Source organism: Salvelinus alpinus, chromosome 8 (assembly GCF_045679555.1).
Source record: "Salvelinus alpinus chromosome 8, SLU_Salpinus.1, whole genome shotgun sequence".
Taxonomy (NCBI): domain Eukaryota; kingdom Metazoa; phylum Chordata; class Actinopteri; order Salmoniformes; family Salmonidae; genus Salvelinus; species Salvelinus alpinus.
The window spans coordinates 19,511,369-19,531,421 of record NC_092093.1 but is presented as its reverse complement, the minus strand read 5'-3'; the positions used below and the strand labels follow the sequence as shown (position 1 = coordinate 19,531,421).

The following is a 20,053-nucleotide window of genomic DNA, read 5'->3' as shown; positions in this document are numbered from 1 at the left end:
AGATTGGCCGAGTCAGGTTGGAGACCTGAGCCAACTCCTCGTGCTTACCGTGGGGAGAAGCGTGGTACTGGTCAGGCACCGTGTTATGCGGTGGAGCGCACGGTGTCTCCAGTGCGCACTCACAGCCCTGTGCGCTACATCCCAGCTCCTAGCCTTGCCGGGCTAGGGTGAGCATCCAGGCAGGACGGATGGTGCCGGCTCAGCGCGCGTGGTCTCCAGTGCATCTCTTCGGCCCAGGATATCCTGCGCCGGCTCTGCGGACGGTGTCTCCGGTGCGTCTGCACAGCCCAGTGCGTTCTGTGCCAGCGCCCCGCATGTGCAGGGCGAAGATAACCATCCAGCCAGGATGGGTTGTGCAGGCTCTACGCTCTAGACCTCCAGTGCGCCTCCACGGCCCAGTGTATCCGGTAACTCTGCCAAGAACCAAGCCTCCAGTATGTCTCCTCAGCCTGGTGAGTCCTGTGCCTGCTGCCAGAAACAGGCCTCCTGTATGTCTCCCCAGCCTGGTGAGCCCTGTGGCAGCTCCACGTACCAGACTGCCCATACCTCTCCTCACTCCAGTGATGATCCAGCGTACAAAGCCTCCAGTGATGATCCATGGCAAGAAGCCTCCAGTGATGATCCATGGCACGAAGCCTCCAGTGATGATCCATGGCACGAAGCCTCCAGTAAAGATCCATGGCACGAAGCCTCCAGTGAAGATCCATGGCAAGAAGCCTCCAGTGATGATCCATGGCACGAAGCCTCCAGTGAAGATCCATGGCAAGAAGCCTCCAGTGAGGAGTCATGGCACGAAGCCTCCAACGACGGCCTCCAGTCCGGAGCCTCCAGCGACGTTCTCCAGTCCGGAGCCTCCAGCGACGGCCCCCAGTCCGGAGTCTCCAGCGACGGCCTCCAGTCCGGAGCCTACAGCGACGGTCTCAATCAGGGACAGCTGTCTATCGTTGTCTCTGATTGGGAACCATACTTAGGTAGCCCTTTTCCCTCCTTTTAAGTGTGGGAAGTTAACTTTGTTAGAGGCTTCATAGCACTGTTAAGCTTCATGGTCGTTTTGTATTGTTTTGTTGGCGACATTCAAATAAAAAGGAATATGTACGCTTACCACGCTGCACCTTGGTCTTCTTCCAGCATCGTCCGTGATACATTGGATAAAAGTAGAGACTCAGAGCTACAAAATGGTATATCATACAAAACATTTTTGAGGAACAATGGGAAAGTAATTCTACTTTTAAAGTTGATACACTTGTAAACTCACTTTTGAGAAAAGGGCCTTTGAATGTTTTGTTACCTACTAAAGAGCTCTCCTCTCTCTACACCCATTCAGCATTGTTCACACCCTCTTAAGCCAGCCCCACCCATCTCTAAGGATTCACATGAGGTTATGTGATAAAGACTAACAGTGGTAGTAGCCAACACTAAGGAAAAAGTCCAGGTTAACAGAAAGTGTCCAGATAAAAATATTTTATAAATATTAGATGACACTTACCCAGACACACTCGTCTAAATTGATGGGTCATGTGAAAGAAAAACTATAACCCCCAGCCACATCCAGTGGTGGAAAAAGTACTAATTTGTCATACTTGAGTAAAAGTATAAACCATTTCGAATTCCTTATATTAAACCAGACGGCACAATTGTATTTTTTTTATTTTTATAAAAGACGGATAGCCAGGGGCACAATGTCCTTAAGTATCAAAAGTAAAAAGATGAACCATTTCAACTTCCTTATATTAAGCAAACCAGATGGCACAATTGTATGATCTTTTATTGATGGATAGCCAGGGGCACACTCCAACACTCAAACATCATTTACAAACCAATTTGTGTTTAGTGAGTCTGCCAGATCAGAGGCAGTATGGATAACCAGGGATATTATCGAAATAAGTGTTTGAATTGGACAATATTCTTGTCAAAATGTAACAAGTACTTTTGGGTATCAAGGAAAATGTATGGAGTAAAAAGTACATTATTTTCTTTCCGAATGTAGTGAAGTAAAAGTTGACAAAAATATAAATAGTAAAGTAATGTACAGATACCACAAAGCCATGCAACCTCAGTTGAAACCTGAGTGAGGTGCACATGTACAGTACATAAACAGATGCACGCGCCATATACAGTGGGGAGAACAAGTATTTGATACACTGTCAATTTTGCAGGTTTTCCTACTTACAAAGCATGTAGAGGTCTGTACTTTTTATCATAGGTACACTTCAACTGTGAGAGATGGAATCTAAAACAAAAATCCAGAAAATCACATTGTATGATTTTTAAGTAATTAATTTGCATTTTATTGCATGACATAAGTATTTGATCACCTACCAACCAGTAAGAATTCCGGCTCTCACAGACCTGTTAGTTTTTCTTTGAGAAGCCCTCCTGTTCTCCACTCATTACCTGTATTAACTCCACCTGTTTGAACTCGTTACCTGTATAAAAGACACCTGTCCACACACTCAATCAAACAGACTCCAACCTCTCCACAATGGCCAAGACCAGAGAGCTGTGTAAGGACATCAGGGATAAAATTGTAGACCTGCACAAGGCTGGGATGGGCTACAGGACAATAGAAAAACAGCTTGGTGAGAAGGCAACAACTGTTGGCGCAATTATTAGAAAATGGAAGACGTTCAAGATGACGGTCAATCACCCTCGGTCTGGGGCTCCATGCAAGATCTCACCTCGTGGGGCATCAATGATCATGAAGAAGGTGAGGGATCAGCCCAGAACTACACGGCAGGACCTGGTCAATGACCTGAAGAGAGCTGGGACCACAATCTCAAAGAAAACCATTAGTAACACACCACGCCGTCATGGATTAAAATCCTGCAGTGCACGCAAGGTCCCCCTGCTCAAGCCAGTGCATGTCCAGGCCCGTCTGAAGTTTGCCAATGACCATCTGGATGATCCAGAGGAGGAATGGGAGAAGGTCATGTGGTCTGATGAGACAAAAATAGAGCTTTTTGGTCTAAACTCCACTCGCCGTGTTTGGAGGAAGAAGAAGGATGAGTACAACCCCAAGGACACCATCCCAACCGTGAAGCATGGAGGTGGAAACATCATTCTTTGGGGATGCTTTTCTGCAAAGGGGACAGGACGACTGCACTGTATTGAGGGAAGGATGGATTTGGCCATGTATCGCGAGATCTTGGCCAACAACCTCCTTCCCTCAGTAAGAGCATTGAAGATGGGTCGTGGCTGGGTCTTCCAGCATGACAACGACCCGAAACACACAGCCAGGGCAACTAAGGAGTGGCTCCGTAAGAAGCATTTCAAGGTCCTGGAGTGGCCTAGACAGTCTCCAGACCTGAACCCAATAGAAAATCTTTGGAGGGAGCTGAAAGTCCGTATTGCCCAGCGACAGCCCCGAAACCTGAAGGATCTGGAGAAGGTCTGTATGGAGGAGTGGGCCAAAATCCCTGCTGCAGTGTGTGCAAACCTGGTCAAGAACTACAGGAAACGTATGAACTCTGTAATTGCAAACAAAGGTTTCTGTACCAAATATTAAGTTCTGCTTTTCTGATGTATCAAATACTTATGTCATGCAATAAAATGCAAATTAAATACTTAAAAATTATACAATGTGATTTTCTGGATTTTTGTTTTAGATTCTGTCTCTCACAGTTGAAGTGTACCTATGATAAAAATGACAGACCTCTACATGCTTTGTAAGTAGGAAAACCTGCAAAATCGGCGGTGTATCAAATACTTGTTCTCCCCACTGTATTTAAGTGGTGGACACTTGATACGGTCACATGATATTTTTGTGGTATGTCACAAAATCATGTTATGACCACACATATTAATATTCATTTTATATATCAATATTTTGCTAAGTCTTGCTAAGTGGATGGTCTCTACAGAAGGTGTTAACGGTACAGCCAAATGGTTTCTTGCATAGTAGCAATATCAGAAATAGATAGTGTCAATATGAATAAAATATACAGTATGTACAATAACAATATCAATAACGATATCAGTGATGAACAAGGTAGTTATATGCATACAATCAGAGGTAAAGTGGCTGAGCGGCAGGATAACAAAAAATAGCTGCAACGTATGGCATGTGTGTTAGGAAAGTCATGTGAATAGAGGCACTGCAGATAGTTCTGATGACTGGTCCGTCCAAACCACGCATGAACAAGGGAATCTATATTCGGAGAGCCTGTTTCTGTCCTGCCCAACTCCCTGATCTTGTCAAAAAGATAGTTTGTCTAGCTGCGTCCAGTCCAGGTGGTGCTTGTACAGGCAGACCATCTATGGGAGGAAGGATGTCAGCGTTGCGCAGCAGCTGAAACCTGGTCCCGACAGTCCGAACGTTCATTTGCGACAACACCAGGCTCCAGAGCATCGAAGCTGTAAAACAGGGAATAACAAAAAATCTGAAGACATTACAACCCTGCATAACGTCAATTCACCTCCCAAGTTTAGATAAGAATAACCTCATACAAATAAAAATTTGTTGACCTGAAGTGCTGGTACTGTTTGATTTGTGGCAGCGGCCTGAAGTATGGAGTCAGGTGTTGTTGCCAGCCATAGCTTTTCACCAGCATCGTACCATCCTCCAGTCCAACCAGCTGTGGGATGTTGACCCCTGTCACAGTGCTGTCCTTCACAACACCAGCAATCTCAGACAAAGTGTTCACTCTGGTCTTTCTGAAGCGCTGCTTGATGAGGCCGACGCACCGGTCAGGGGCAAACTTGGTGTGGCCTGTGATCAGGAAGTGAAGGTCCAGATTGTGGTGGAACTTATGCATAGTCCACCAGGCACAATACCAGAGCACAAATGTATTATTGTTTTGGCCACTGGAGTTATCACAATTCAGGTCCACACGAGTTTTCCCAATGCCATAGTTGGTGAAGAAATGGTGCATGTAGTTGATGACTGCACTGCTGCCTTTACTTGCTTGGGCCAGCTCTCTTTTTGATGACTATGACTGGTGGATTAGAGTCAGGCGTGTTCTACTGCTGAAAGACAAATTCCAGATACAAATATTTTTGCATTATACAATAGATGCGAAATGGCATTCTGAGATAAGATCACTACACACAGTTCATACAGGTAATGTTAGCTACTGTAGCTAGCCAGCCATCTAACATCAGCTGGCTAGCTAACAGAAAGCTTTAACTAGCAATACAAACCGATTGTCATAGCTAGCTAAAGTTAACCAATAAGTTCAATGCTAGCTAGCTAACATTACGCTATAACTAACGATGCGAAATGGCATTCAGAGAAAACATCACTAATGTTACACATACGTTAATGTTAGCTAGCAAGCCAGCCACCTAACCTCAGCTAACGTTAGCTAGCTAACAGCAAGCTTTAACTTGGGATATTTTGTTTAGACATGTCACATTAACATTAGCTAGCTAGCATTTTTTTTTTTACTATAATCCCAATCCATAGAGTAACTTTACTAGCAATACAAACCGATTGTCATAGCAAGCTAAAGTTAACCAAATAACATTAGGTTCATTGTTAGTAAGCCAGCCATCGTCAAACTCCAGCTGGCTAGCTAACAGCAAGCTTTTGCTTGCAATGAAAACAAACTTCCTATCTGACAAAATTAGAAGCGTGTAATATCTGAATCTGTAGCTAGATTCTTACCTGTATACATGGATGAAAGCTTCACGGCAGACTGCAACCCTTTTATCAGACATCCTGTGTTGTTTCCGTTTAATTTGCACAGCTTGTTTGGCCTGTTGTGTTCCACTGATTTCAAAACATGTTATGAAATGATAGTCAGCATTGCATGGGCACGATCGTCGTCCAGAAAATAGTCCATCACAACTTTTTCCCACTGACCTTTGTCGATAGCGCCTCATAAATTCAGGGCAGCAATGTTATTGAGAGCAGTAGCAACATATTTGCAGTTCTCCATGGCTAACATAATATCTTCAAAAAAACTGCAGTAGAAACTATTATTTATGCTTTACAAGCAGCTCATTTTATAGACACAAGATGTAACACCGACCAATCCAAACTCATCTCGGCATGTCCAGCCCACTCATTATCTCAGCCAATCATGGCTAGCGGGAAGGTTGCTGGCTTTTTCTGTGGCAAATACAATTGTTAAATTTAACAATTGTATTTGTATTTACAGATGACATACACGTTTGACATTAAGGCACATGAAAGTTCACATGTTCGAGAAGGCATTTCTGCCCAAAAAATGCTTTTTGATAAAAATATATATTTTTTAACGTTCAATAGGCTCTCCTGTGAAGTCGTGACCTGCGACATACGCCTTGTTTCCTGAATCGGGTCACAAATGATTGTGCCATTATCCATTACATACTGTATATGATATAGGCACATTACGCACAACTGATAAGCATAAAAGCCCATAGATGTAGCTAGCTATATGCTCTCTTGGGTAAATAATGAAACTAGCCAGTAGGCTAATCTTTTTGAGTGTGAACTGTACAGTGGTGGCCAAAAGTTTGAGAATGACACAAATATACATTTTCACAAAGTCTGCTGCCTCAATTGTATGATGACAATTTGCATATACTCCAGAATGTTATCAAGAGTGATCAGATGAATTGTAAAGTCCCTCTTTGCCATGCAAATGAACTGAATCCCCAAAAAACATTTCCATTGCATTTCAGCCCTGCCACGTTAACACAGGTGTGAGTGTTTGGTGAGGACAAGGCTGGAGATCACTCTGTCATGCTGATTGAGTTCGAATAACAGACTGGAAGCTTCAAAAGGAGGGTGGTGATTGGAATCGTTGTTCTTTCTCTGTTCACCATGTTTACCTGCAAGGAAACACGTGCCGTCATCATTGCTTTGCACAAAAAGGGCTTCACAGGCAAGGATATTGCTGCCCGTAAGATTGCACCTAAATCAACCATTTATCATCAAGAACTTCAAGGAGAGCGGTTCAAATGTTGTGAAGAAGGCTTCAGGGCGCCCAAGAAAGTCCAGCAAGTGCCAGGACCGTCTCCTAAAATTGATTCAGCTGCGGGATCGGGGCACCACCAGTACAGAGCTTGCTCAGGAATGGCATCAGGGGGGTTTGAGTGCATCTGCACGCACAGTGAGGTGAAGACTTTTGGAGGATGGCCTGGTGTCAAGAAGGGCAGCAAAGAAGCCACTTCACTCCAGGAAAAACATCAGGGACAGACTGATATTCTGCAAAAGGTACAGGGATTGGACTGCTGAGGACTGGGGTAAAGTCATTTTCTCTGATGAATCCCCTTTCCGATTGTTTGGGGCATCCGGAAAAAAGCTTGTCCGGAGAAGACAAGATGAGCGCTACCATCAGTCCTGTGTCATGCCAACAGTAAAGCATCCTGAGACCATTCATGTGTGGGGTTGCTTCTCAGCCAAGGGAGTGGGCTCACTCACAATTTTGTCTCAGAACACAGCCATAAATAAAGAATGGTACCAACACATCCTCCGAGAGCAACTTCTCCCAACCATCCAGGAACAGTTTAATGACGAACAATGCCTTTTCCAGCATGATGGAGCACCTTGCCATAAGGCAAAAGTGATAATTAAGTTGCTCGGGGAACAAAACATCAATATTTTGGGTCCATGGGCAGGGAACTCTCCAGACCCTAATCCCATTGAGAACTTGTGGTCAATCCTCAAGAGGCGGGTGGACAAACAAAACTCCACAAATTCTGACAAACTCCAAGTGTTGATTATGCAAGAATGGGCTGCCATCAGTCAGGATGTGGCCCAGAAGTTAATTGACAGCATGCCAGGGCAGATTGCAGAGGTCTTGAAAAAGAAGGGTCAACACTGCAAATATTGACTCTTTGCATCAACTTCATTTAATTGTCAATAAAAGCCTTTGACACTTATGAAATGCTTGTAATTATACTTCAGTATTCCATAGTAACATCTGACAAAAATATCTAAAGACACTGAAGCAGCAAACTTCGTGGAAATAAACATTTGTGTAATTCTCAAAACCTTTGGCCACGACGGTATTACTGTACTGTATTGTATTATACTGTATTATATGGACTGGAATTAAGCACATCATTCAAACCATGATAAAGCAGAAGAGAACATGCAATTCTGGTGCAGCACATGCGACCTACAAAGTTATAAGTAGGCTATAGGCTAGTGAATTTGATTTAAATGTTGAAATATAATAGGGCCGATTTGTATAATTAGTTGGCTGATGCATATATAGCTTTCATAATGATTACTCTAGTTCTACAGCCTACCTTCTCTTTCTCTCTCTATTGTTGTTTCATTCTTTCATCGCTTTCAACAATTAAATAAAATAAGATTTGTTGTCCTTATCATCATTCTAGTGACATACTTGAATAATATAGGACTAGAATTAGATGCAGAAGACTTTCACTTCTCTTCACCAAGATTGAATGGTTATGAGTCTGAATAAATAACTTCTATAGCCTACCGCCATCATGCGTTCGCTCTTATTTCACACTATCCAAGTTTGCAAGTAAGCATTTCACTGTAAGTTCTACACCTGTTGTATTCGGCGCATGTGACCAATAAATTTGATTTGATCCGTGAGTTCTGTTGGCTGCTGTATTTAACATTCAGCAAAAAAGAGCCTGCGTTCCTCTTCGAATAGTCTATTGCTATAAGAAATGCTAAAAAAAAGAATGTCCAGCAAGCTATTCTAGTCTAGCTTTTCCTGCATGGGACTCCAAGAACTAAGGAGCGTTTTTTTTTATGGCGAGGCCAGCGGAGCAGAGGTGCTTGCGTAATATGAAAGAGACAGAGGCTATAAGTTAGAAGCTTATTATGCATAACCCATCATTAATTAGCTAAAAAGAAGGCTAATACTGCATTGAACGTATCACCCGAGAACGGTAGGCTTGGACAGTTATATATCAATATAGAACAGGATTATCTATTTTGGATGCAATTTGAATGAAGTTTATGCAGAGAGATAAAGACTGTTAAAGAGTGCTCCTGCCTGCACTGATTTAAAGCAACTTTATTAAAGTGATAGGCTGTTTTAAAACACTGCATCTGCGAAGAGCACGTGATGCCGCGGAGCTGAGCAGACGTTGACAAACCGAGCTCTTCAAAGTTATTCTATTATTACCTAAATAACAACGTTGAAACAATATCCTAACATCGGCTGATAAATTGTCAAGTACTTACCTTCCCAAAGAGCCATGGACCTCCGACCGAGAGGCAAGAAGGACGACCAAAACGTTGTTGATTCCCAAGATAACGATAACGCTACAGCTAGCAAGATTAGCATTAGCCCTCATAACTCAAACGACAGTTCCAGACTGTTGCTCTCGGCCTCTTGCGAGCCTGCCGACATGCTGGCTACTCTCCTCCGGGAAATTCAGGATGGTAACAAAGGTCTTTCTATGAAAATCGATAAGAAAACGGCTGAACTCCATTCTTCCATTGACGACCTGAAATCCTCCATGAATGATCTCCTTTTGAGAACGACTGAGGCAGAGTTGCGCATTAGCACAGTTGAAGACACCATCGCTCGACATGACCAGGTCTTGATACAACTGCAAAAGGACAATGCCTACCTCAAAAACAAGGTAGATCAGATGGAGAACCAGAGCAGACGTAGTAATATCCGTGTGGTGGGATTGAAAGAGGACAGCGAGGGCCGTGACCCGGTCCGTTTCTTCACTCAATGGATCCCGGATGTCCTAGGCATAATCAACTTCACCAAGCCACTGGAAATCGAACGCGCCCACAGAACATCAGCGCCGATCAGGTTCCTCCGTTTCCAAGACAGAGAGAAGGTACTGCAACTCGCAAGAGCCAAAGGGGACATCACCATTGATGGCAAGAGGGTCAGCCTTTTCCCGGATATGAGCGTGGATCTCGCAAGACGTCGCAAGCAGTTCAGACCTGCCGCCAAAGCACTGAAGGAGAAGAACATCACCGGCTACCTCATCCACCCTGCGCGGATGAAAGTTCAGTACAAAGGCCGAAGCCATCTCTTCAACACACCGGGAGAAGTGTACACTTTTCTCAAAGAACTGAGCAACGTCTGAGCCAGGACTGTCATGTTTTGTCTTTGATCATCATGTCTTGTCCCTGTGCTTCCCTCTGCTGGTCTTATTAGGTTCTTTCCCTCTTTCTATCCCTCTCTCTCCTCCTCCCTCTCTCCCTCTCCCGCTCTCTCTCTCTATCGTTCCGTTCCTGCTCCCAGCTGTTTCTCATTCTCCTAACGACCTCATTTACTCTTTCACACCTGTCCCCTATTTTGCCCTCTGATTAGAGTCCCTATTTCTCCCTCTGTTTTCCGCTTCTGTCCTTGTCGGATTCTTGTTTGATGTTTGCTGTTCTGTGTCCTTGTTCCGCCCTGTCGTGTTTTTGCCTTCTTCAGATGCTGCGTGTGAGCAGGTGTCTATGTCAGCTACGGCCTGTGCCTTCCTGAAGCGACCTGCAGTCTGTGGTCGCGTCTCCAGTCGTTCCTCTCTACTGACGAGAGGATTTCAGTTTCCTGTTTTGGATTTACCTTTGATAATATCCAGGAGAATCATTGTTTGTTTAAGACTGGAATAAAGACTCTGTTTCTATTACGTCGCTTTTGGGTCCTCATTCACCAGCATAACAAGGACGGTCTCTTTGGGGGATAAGATGCAGTTTGTTTGTTTTCTCTTATCCGGACTGAACCGCTGATATCCTCCGGTCGCTATAATTGATTTGTACATTTTCAACTAACCGTATCTTTCCGGGGTGAGTTCTATTACATTTACAGGAGAGTATATTTTGGTTTAGTCCATATCACTGGGCGAAGCAAATAAGTGGGTTTAGGCCCACTGCTTTCCCCCTCATTTATGTTAATCTTTCGAAAAGAGACTCAAGCAGCCCTTACTGTGGGCAGTAAATATTCAGCCATAAATGTCTATTCACAACGTTTGTTTTCAATTTAGAGAGCTCGCAGGTTTTAGTTTACGCCAAGGTTTAGCTAGTAAGAGCAAGATGGAAAGCGAGCAGCAACGTATCTCTACAAGTGTATTCATGTTTGATTGTTGGGATTGTGGTTTTAGTCTAACAATCGGGGTGGGTGGGATTCTTTATTTTTTTCCCCTTTTTTCTATGTTTATTGTTTCCTTCCTAAAGAGACACATAGGTGTAACGGGTGACGCTCTCCTCATCCTCGGAAGAGGTGAGGAGAGAAGGATCTTCAGACCAAAACGCAAGCTCAGGGAAATAAGCCATCTTTATTATAAATTACGATGGCACACGAAACGAAACAAAACACTTTCCAAACTACAAAATAAGAAAACGACGTTGACGCAACCTGAACATAAACTTACATAACTAAACATAAACTTACGTACAGGAAAACAGACGACATCGAAACGAAACGAACAACCGAAACAATCCCGTATGGTGTAAGACATAACACAGACACAGGAGACAATCACCCACAACGAACACTGTGACAACGCCTACCTAAATATGACTCTTAATTAGAGGAACGCCAAACACCTGCCTCTAATTAAGAGCCATACCAGGTAACCCAAAACCAACACAGAAACAGAAAACATAGAATGCCCACCCAACCTCACGTCCTGACCAACTAACACACAAAAACTAACAGAAATAGGTCAGGAACGTGACAGTACCCCCCCCACAAGGTGCGAACTCCGGACGCACCAGCACAAAGTCTAGGGGAGGGTCTGGGTGGGCATCTAACCACGGTGGTGGCTCAGGCTCCGGGCGCGGTTCCCACCCCACCATAATCCATCCTAGCCCCCTCCCTTCAAGAATGTCCACCCTCTTACTTCCCCCACAAAATCCTCCTAATAACAAATCTAATAATGACAATACCGGGACAGAGAGATAAACCAAGACAGAGGGATAGATAAGACTATAGAGGTAGATAAAGATAGAGAGGGAGATCAGGATAGAGGGGCAACTCCGGACTGAAAGGCAGCTCCGGACAGAGAGACAGCTCTGGACTGATGGGCAGTTCTGGGTATCTAGCCTTTTCAGGCTGAAGGGCAGCTCATGGCTGACTGACGACTCTCGATGCTCATGGCTGGCTGACGGCTCTCGACGCTCATGGCAGGCTGACGGCTCTCGACGCTCATGGCAGGCTGACGGCTCTCGACGCTCATGGCAGGCTGACGGCTCTCGACGCTCATGGCAGGCTGACGGCTCACGACGCTCATGGCTCTCTGACGGCTCTGGCTGCTCATGGCTCTCTGACGGCTCTAGCTGCTCATGGCTCTCTGACGGCTCTGGCTGCTCATGGCTCTCTGACGGCTCTGGCTGCTCATGGCTCTCTGACGGCTCTGGCTGCTCATGGCTCTCTGACGGCTCTGGCAGATCCTGTCTGATTGGCGGCTCTGGCAGATCCTGTCTGGTTGGCGGCTCTGGCAGATCCTGTCTGGTTGGCGGCTCTGGCAGATCCTGTCTGATTGGCGGCTCTGGCAGATCCTGTCTGGTTGGCGGCTCTGGCAGATCCTGTCTGGTTGGCGGCTCTGGCAGATCCTGTCTGGTTGGCGGCTCTGGCAGATCCTGTCTGGTTGGCGGCTCTGGCAGACCCTGTCTGACGGGCGGCTCTAGCGGCTCCTGTCTGGCTGACGGCTCTAGCGGCTCCTGTCTGGCGGATGGCTCTGTAGGCTCATGGCAGACGGGCGGCTTTGCAGGCTCATGGCAGACGGGCGGCTTTGCAGGCTCCTGGCAGACGGATGGCTCAGATGGCGCTGGGGAGACGGATGGCTCAGATGGCGCTGGGGAGACGGATGGCTCAGATGGCGCTGGGGAGACGGATGGCTCAGATGGCGCTGGGGAGACGGATGGCTCAGATGGCGCTGGGGAGACGGATGGCTCAGATGGCGCTGGTGAGACGGATGGCTCTGGCCGGATACGGCGCACTGTAGACCTGGTGCGTGGTGCCGGAACTGGAGGCACCGTGCTAATGATAAGCACCTTCCTACTAGTGCGGGGAGCAGGGACAGGGCACACTGTATTCTCAAAGCCTACTCTATCCCTGATGCGTGGTACCGGCACTGGTGACACCGGGCTGAGGACAAGCACATCAGGATTAGTAGGGGGAGAAGATACAGTGGGTTCAGGGCTCTGGAGACGCACAGGTAGCTTAGTGCGTGGGGCCGGAACTGGAGGCACCGGGCTAGATACACGCACTACAGGGAGAGTGCGTGGAGGAGGAACAGGGCTCAGGATACGCACTGGTAGCCTAGTGCGTAGTGTAGACACTGTAGGTACTAGGCTGGGGCGGGGAGGTGGTGCCGGAAATACCGGACCGTGGAGGCGTACTGGCACTCTTGAGCATTGAGCTTGCCCAACCTTACCTGGTTGAATACTCCCGGTTGCCCGACCAGTGCGGGGAGGTGGAATAACCCGCACCGGGCTATGTAGGCGAACCGGGGAAACCATGCGTAAGGCAGGTGCCATGTATGCCGGCCCGAGGAGACGCACTGGAGACCAGACGCGTTGAGCCGGCCTCATGACACCTGGCTCAATACTCAATCTAGCCCTACCAGTGCGGGGAGGTGGAATAACCCGCACTGGGCTATGCACTCGTACAGGAGACACCGTGCGCTCTACTGCGTAACACGGCGCCTGCCCGTACTCCCGCTCTCCACGGTAAGCCTGGGAAGTGGGCGCAGGTCTCCTACCTGCCCTTGGCCCACTATCTCCTAGCCCCCCCCCAAGAAATTTTTGGGAATTACTCACGGGCTTTTTTGGCTTCCGTGCCAGACGCGTTCCCTCATAGCTCCGGTTCCTCTCCCAGGTAGCCTCTGCTCTCCTCAATGCCTCCACCTGTTCCCATGGGAGGCGATCCCTCCCAGCCAGGATCTCCTCCCAAGTGTAGCAACCCTTTCCATCCAAAACATCGTCCCATGTCCATTGCTCCTTTCTCTCCTGTCCCTTACTCCGTTTCGTTTTCCCTTGCCGCTTGGTCTTAGCGTGTGGGTGGGTGATTCTGTAAACGGGTGACGCTCTCCTCATCCTCGGAAGAGGTGAGGAGAGAAGGATCTTCAGACCAAAACGCAAGCTCAGGGAAATAAGCCATCTTTATTATAAATTACGATGGCACACGAAACGAAACAAAACACTTTCCAAACTACAAAATAAGAAAACGACGTTGACGCAACCTGAACATAAACTTACATAACTAAACATAAACTTACGTACAGGAAAACAGACGACATCGAAACGAAACGAACAACCGAAACAATCCCGTATGGTGTAAGACATAACACAGACACAGGAGACAATCACCCACAACGAACACTGTGTCAACGCCTACCTAAATATGACTCTTAATTAGAGGAACGCCAAACACCTGCCTCTAATTAAGAGCCATACCAGGTAACCCAAAACCAACACAGAAACAGAAAACATAGAATGCCCACCCAACCTCACGTCCTGACCAACTAACACACAAAAACTAACAGAAATAGGTCAGGAACGTGACAATAGGTCACTTCTGTGTTCAAACCAAAGTTGAAACATTTCCTAACTATCTACATATGATAGATTTCCATTCAGTTACATATTTGAAACCCAACTATGCTTAATCCACTAAAATATGTCACATTCAACGTAAAAGGTCTTAACAGCCTGATTAAAAGGAAGAGAGTCGATACATACCTTAAGAAATTAAAGGCTGACATTGTGTTTTTACAAGAAACACATCTTACAGCCAGTGAACACAAGAAATTGAATGGGTAGGAATGGGTAGGACAAGTTTTTGCGTCCTCTTTTAACTCCAAAGCAAGAGGAACTGCAATTTTGATAAGTAGACACATCCCCTTCTGCGTCAACAACACCATCTCTGATCCCTCTGGTAGGTTTGTTTTGGTGCAGGGGCATATGTTTTCAGAGTCTTGGACCCTATTGAATATCTATGCTCCTAACTTCGATTGACCATATGTTTATTCAGAATGTCTTCCTTCAGGTTGCTCAAGCACCACCAGGATGGTTACTGGTTGGAGGAGATTTACATTTTTGTTTAGATACAGTTCTTGATAGGTCCTCTGATAAACCCTCACTTCTTACCAAAGCCGGCAAGCTCACCATGTCATTCATGAAAGATCTCAATTTACTAGACATCTGGAGACAGTTGCACCCACAGGATAGGGACTACTCTTTTTATTCACACCCACACAAGACACACACACGCATAGATAACTTTTTACTATCGACACAACTGTTTCATAGAGTGTTAGATGTCGAGTATCTCCCCAGATTGCTTAGTGATCATTCTCCCCTGGTATTATCAATCTCCATTCCTACCAAGGTAAATGGAGCATATAGATGGAGACTAAATTGTACACTCCTAAAGCAACCTGAATTTTGTGCATTCATCAAAGAGCAGATCAATATTTTCACTTTGACAAACAAACCCTCTGCTCCTGACAGTTTCATACTTTGGGACACATTGAAGGCCTATCTGAGGGGACAGATCATTTCCTATACTAAAGGGCTGAAGAGAAAACACGGTGCGGAACTGAGTGCCCTTGAATCTGAAATCTCAGAGCTAGAGAAAACCTACCAAAGAGGCCCGACTAAAGATCTATACAGGCTTTTGGTAAATAAAAAACTGAAATATAATATTCTGAACACATATCAAGCTGAGAGGGCCATCACTAAATCATAACAGCGTTATTACGAGCTTGGAGAGAAAGCTCACAAAGTATTGGCATGGCAACTGAAAGCAGAGGAAAGTAAGAGGACAATTAATGCTATAGAAACTCTTACTAATGAGATATCTTTCGACCCTACTGAAATTAATAATACTTTTAAGAAATACTATGAAGACCTCTACACTTCCCAATCAAGCGATGATCTATCAGAGATCGACTCCTTTCTCTCCTCTCTCAAGTCAGGGGAAGACAGCGAGCGCCTGAGTGAACACTTCTCAGTTCCTGAATTGTTGGGGGCCATTAAATCCTTACCTTCTAATAAATCTCCTGGGGAGGATGGCTTCCCTCCAGAGTTCTATAAAGAATTTAGGGAGCTGTTGGTCCCCTACCTTATGGAGGTACTCAAAAAAGCCAGGGAAGACAACTGCTTTCCAGAGTCTTTCTCTCAAGCAGTGATTACTGTAATCCACAAGAAAGGGAAAAATCCACTAAAGTGCGCCTCATATAGACCAATCTCTCTCCTTAACACAGATTGTAAACTGGTCACCAAGATGCTATCTAAGAGACTGGAGTCATGTCTTCCCCTGCTGGTCAACCCAGATCAGACTGGCTTCATAATTAATAGATTGTCCTCCAATAATCTCAGAAGGTTCTTTGATATAATTCACCTTGCTAACAAAAACAAAATACCTAGTGTCGCAGTCTCCCTCGACGCTGAAAAGGCCTTTGATAGGGTTGAATGGCCATACCTCTTTCGAGTCTTGGAAAAGTTTGGTTTAGGTACCGTGTTTGTAAATTTGATAAAATCACTCTACAAATCTCCTAAAGCTAGGATTGCTACCAATGGGATTACCTCCTCCTCTTTCCCTCTCTATAGGGGGAACAGACAAGGTTGCCCAATCAGCCCCCACCTCTTTGCCCTCGCCATCGAACCGTTGGCTGAGGCTATTAGAACGTGCCCTGACATACATGGCTTTGAGGTGGGCCCCCATACCCATAAATTATCACTCTTTGCGGACGACCTTGTCTTATTTCTAACAAACCCAGAACACTCCCTCTCTCACTTGCAGATCCTACTACAGTGTTATAGTTCTTTCTCTGGATATAAGGTCAATTTTGATAAAAGTGAAATCTTACCATTGTCGGTCTTTGACCATCATACCATCAAGCACAAGTTTCCTTTTAGATGGTCGCCTATGGGCTTCACATATTTGGGCATAATGGTGGATGGTAATCTGAACAACCTCTATAAACTCAATCTGGCCAGTTTGTTGCAAAAGGTGGAGGGTGACCTTTGTAAATGGATGGACTTACCTCTTACCCTACTGGGTAGAATCAATGTAATTAAAATGAATGTCCTGCCCAGATTTCTATATCTGTTTCAATCTCTCCCTATCCCTGTTCCCGCAGCATTCTTTTCTTCTCTCGACAAGCTGACCAGACGGTTTATCTGGCACGGCAAAACCCCTAGGCTTGGCCTGGATAAACTGACCCTTGATTACAGTCAAGGGGGCTTAAACCTCCCCAATTTTAGAATGTACTACTGGGCAGCACAGTCTAGGTTTCTGGCTCAGAGGTTTGACAAGGGTCCCTCTCCCTCATGGTTGAACATTGAAAAGCTTGAGGTAAATGATGACACTGGGGCAGAATTGTTTTACAAATGGGACAGAAAATTTATAAAAACCATCACAGACAACCCTTTAATCGTACATTCTGTCCTGGCATGGTGCAAACTGCATGAGCTGTTCAGACGAGGGGGATTCCTTTCCCCTAAAACCCCTTTATGGAACAATAGATTGATTCCTATGTTTTTCCAGAATAGTAACTTTAGACCATGGTCTGATAAGGGGATCACTCTTCTGGAACATTGTTACGAGGAGGGAGTTCTTATGTCTTTTGATCAGCTGAAACAGAAATATCACTTGCCTAACAGGGACTTCTTTAGCTACCTACAACTACGAAACTTTATTAGGGTGTCTCTTAAGGGACAATGGAACCTACCTAAGATGTCACCTATTGAACAACTCTGCCACGCAGACCAACCACTGTTCAAGACCATTTCCCGTGTTTACGATGCTCTTATGTCAGGACTAACACTGCCTGGGCTAGATAAACCCCGACTTAGATGGGAAAAAGATCTGGGTATTGATCTTGATGAGGGTCTATGGAGTGACCTATGCAGGGATGGTGTTACATCCACATTGAACTCCAGATACAGACTGATCCAGTTTAATTTCCTCCATCAGCTCTATATCACCCCATCTAGACTGCACAAGTTCAACCCTGATATCTCCTCCCTATGTTTTAGATGTGGCTCAGATGAAGGAACATTCCTCCATTCCACTTGGCAGTGTTCAAAACTACACGGTTTCTGGCAGGGGGTATGCGATACCATATCCTCAATTCATGGGGTTGCATTCCCTTTAGACCCGGAGGTCTGTCTACTGGGCAACTTTACTAACACCAATCTTAGGCAAAGCCATACTTTAAAGCTAACAGAAATATTGCAAGCGATTGCCAAGAAATGTATCGCCTTGAAATGGAAATTGGATTCCCCCCTGCCAGTTGCAATGTGGCTTTCAGAAGTTAATAGTTGTATCCCACTGGAGAAAATTACTTACCGCTTGAGGAATAAGTTAAATACAATTTACAGAATTTGGCAACCTTTTATTGACTATATGGAGAATCTCCCCCCACATCACATTGAATGAATCTCTATATTATCCTTATATAATGTTTCACACGTAATGTATAATATGTAGCCTACGGCAGGTGACCATATGATCCAATGTCTCATTATAATTTTTTTTATTGTGTGTTTGTATATATAATTATAATTTGTTTTATTTTTTTCTTTCTTTGTTACGCTCATCTGTTACTGTCACTTTGTCCTATTGTTGTCTAATATCTTTTGACGTTTGTCTTGAATGTTGTTAATTGGAAAATGCAAAAAAAAAAAAAAAAAAAAAAAACACTGCATCTGCAAAAAAAAAAAATTATATCTTTGCAATTAAATAACAAGGTGACCCCTGAAAGCCAGATGGAGATGGATAATTTAGATAACCATTTGGCCTTTATAAATAAAGAAAATATATATTAATGTAGCATAGGCTATGCTGCAACGATTGTAGGCATACCTGTCACAAGAAAAAAAAAGTTACCATGATGAGATGATAGGTCTACATGTAATGCTTACACAGGGACTTTAATGCAGGGAAACTTAAATCAGTTTAAACCTAATTTCTATCAGCATGTTAAATGTGCAACCAGAGGGAAAAAAATTGTAGTCCACACACAGAGATGGGTACAAAGCTCTCCCTCGCCCTCCATTTGTCAAATCTGACCATAATTCTATCCGGACGACTGTGTGATCATGCTCTCCGCAGCCGATGTGAGTAAGACCTTTAAACAGGTCAACATTCACAAGGCCGCAGACAGATTACCAGGACGTGTACTGCGAGCATGCGCTGACCAACTGGCAAGTGTCTTCACTGACATTTTCTGTAATACCTGTAATACCAACATGTTTCAAGCAGACCATCATAGTCCCTGTGCCCAAGAACACTAAGGTAACCTGCCCAAATGACTACCAACCTGCAGTACTCATCTGTAACCATGACATGTTTTGAAAGACTGGTCATTGCTCACATCAACACCATCATCCCAGAAACCCTAGACCCACTCCAATTTGCATACCGCACTAACCGATCCACAGATGATGCAATCTGTATTTCACTCCACACTGCCCTTTCACACCTGGACAAAGTAACACCTATGTGAGAATGCTATTCATTGACTACAGCTCAGCGTTCAAAACCATTGTACCCCCAAAGCTCATCACTAAGCTAAGGACCCTGGGACTAAACACCTCCCTCTGCAATTGGACCCTGGACTTCCTGATGGGCTGCCCCCAGGTGGTAAGGGTAGGTAACAACACATCCGCCACGCTGATCCTCAACACAGGGGCCCCTCAGGGGTGCGTTCTCAGTCACCTCCTTAACTTCTTTGGGGTAGGGGGCAGTATTTTCACGTCTGGATGAAAAGCGTGCCCAGAGTAAACTGCCTGCTACTCAGGCCCAGATGCTAAGATATGCATATTATTGGTAGATTTGGATAGAAAACACTCTGAAGTTTCTAAAACTGTTTGAATGATGTCTGTGAGTATAACAGAACTCATATGGCAGGCGAAATCCTGAGAAAAAATCCAACCAGGAAGTGGGAAATCTGAGGTTTTTAGTTTTTCAACTCTTTGCTTATCCAGGATACAGTGGAAAGGGGTAATGTTGCACTTCCTAAGGCTTCCACTAGATGTCAACAGTCTTTAGAACCTTGTTTGATGCTTCTACTGTGAAGTGGGTCCGAATGAGAGGGGATTGAGTAAGGTCTGCCATGAGCTGAACATGCGCTGACCATGCGCGTTCACGTGAGAGCGAGCTCTGTTCCAACGCATTTCTGAAGACAAAGGAATTCTCCGGTTGGAACATTATTGAAGATTTATGTTAAA

At 45.0% G+C, this 20,053-nt stretch overlaps 1 long non-coding RNA gene across 2 annotated transcripts; it reads right to left on the bottom strand.

The window, feature by feature from the left end:
• Window positions 1-1,747: 1,747 nt before the first annotated feature.
• LOC139582668 (uncharacterized) lies at window positions 1,748-5,989 on the bottom strand. Of its 2 annotated transcripts, XR_011676397.1 has the most exons (3): window positions 5,606-5,975; window positions 4,465-4,965; window positions 1,748-4,353 (listed from the first exon to the last, which is right to left on the bottom strand). It is a non-coding gene; the product is annotated as an uncharacterized lncRNA (long non-coding RNA). The 2 variants fall into 2 exon arrangements; XR_011676396.1 differs by having other exon boundaries at window positions 1,748-4,965; window positions 5,606-5,989.
• Window positions 5,990-20,053: the final 14,064 nt, after the last annotated feature.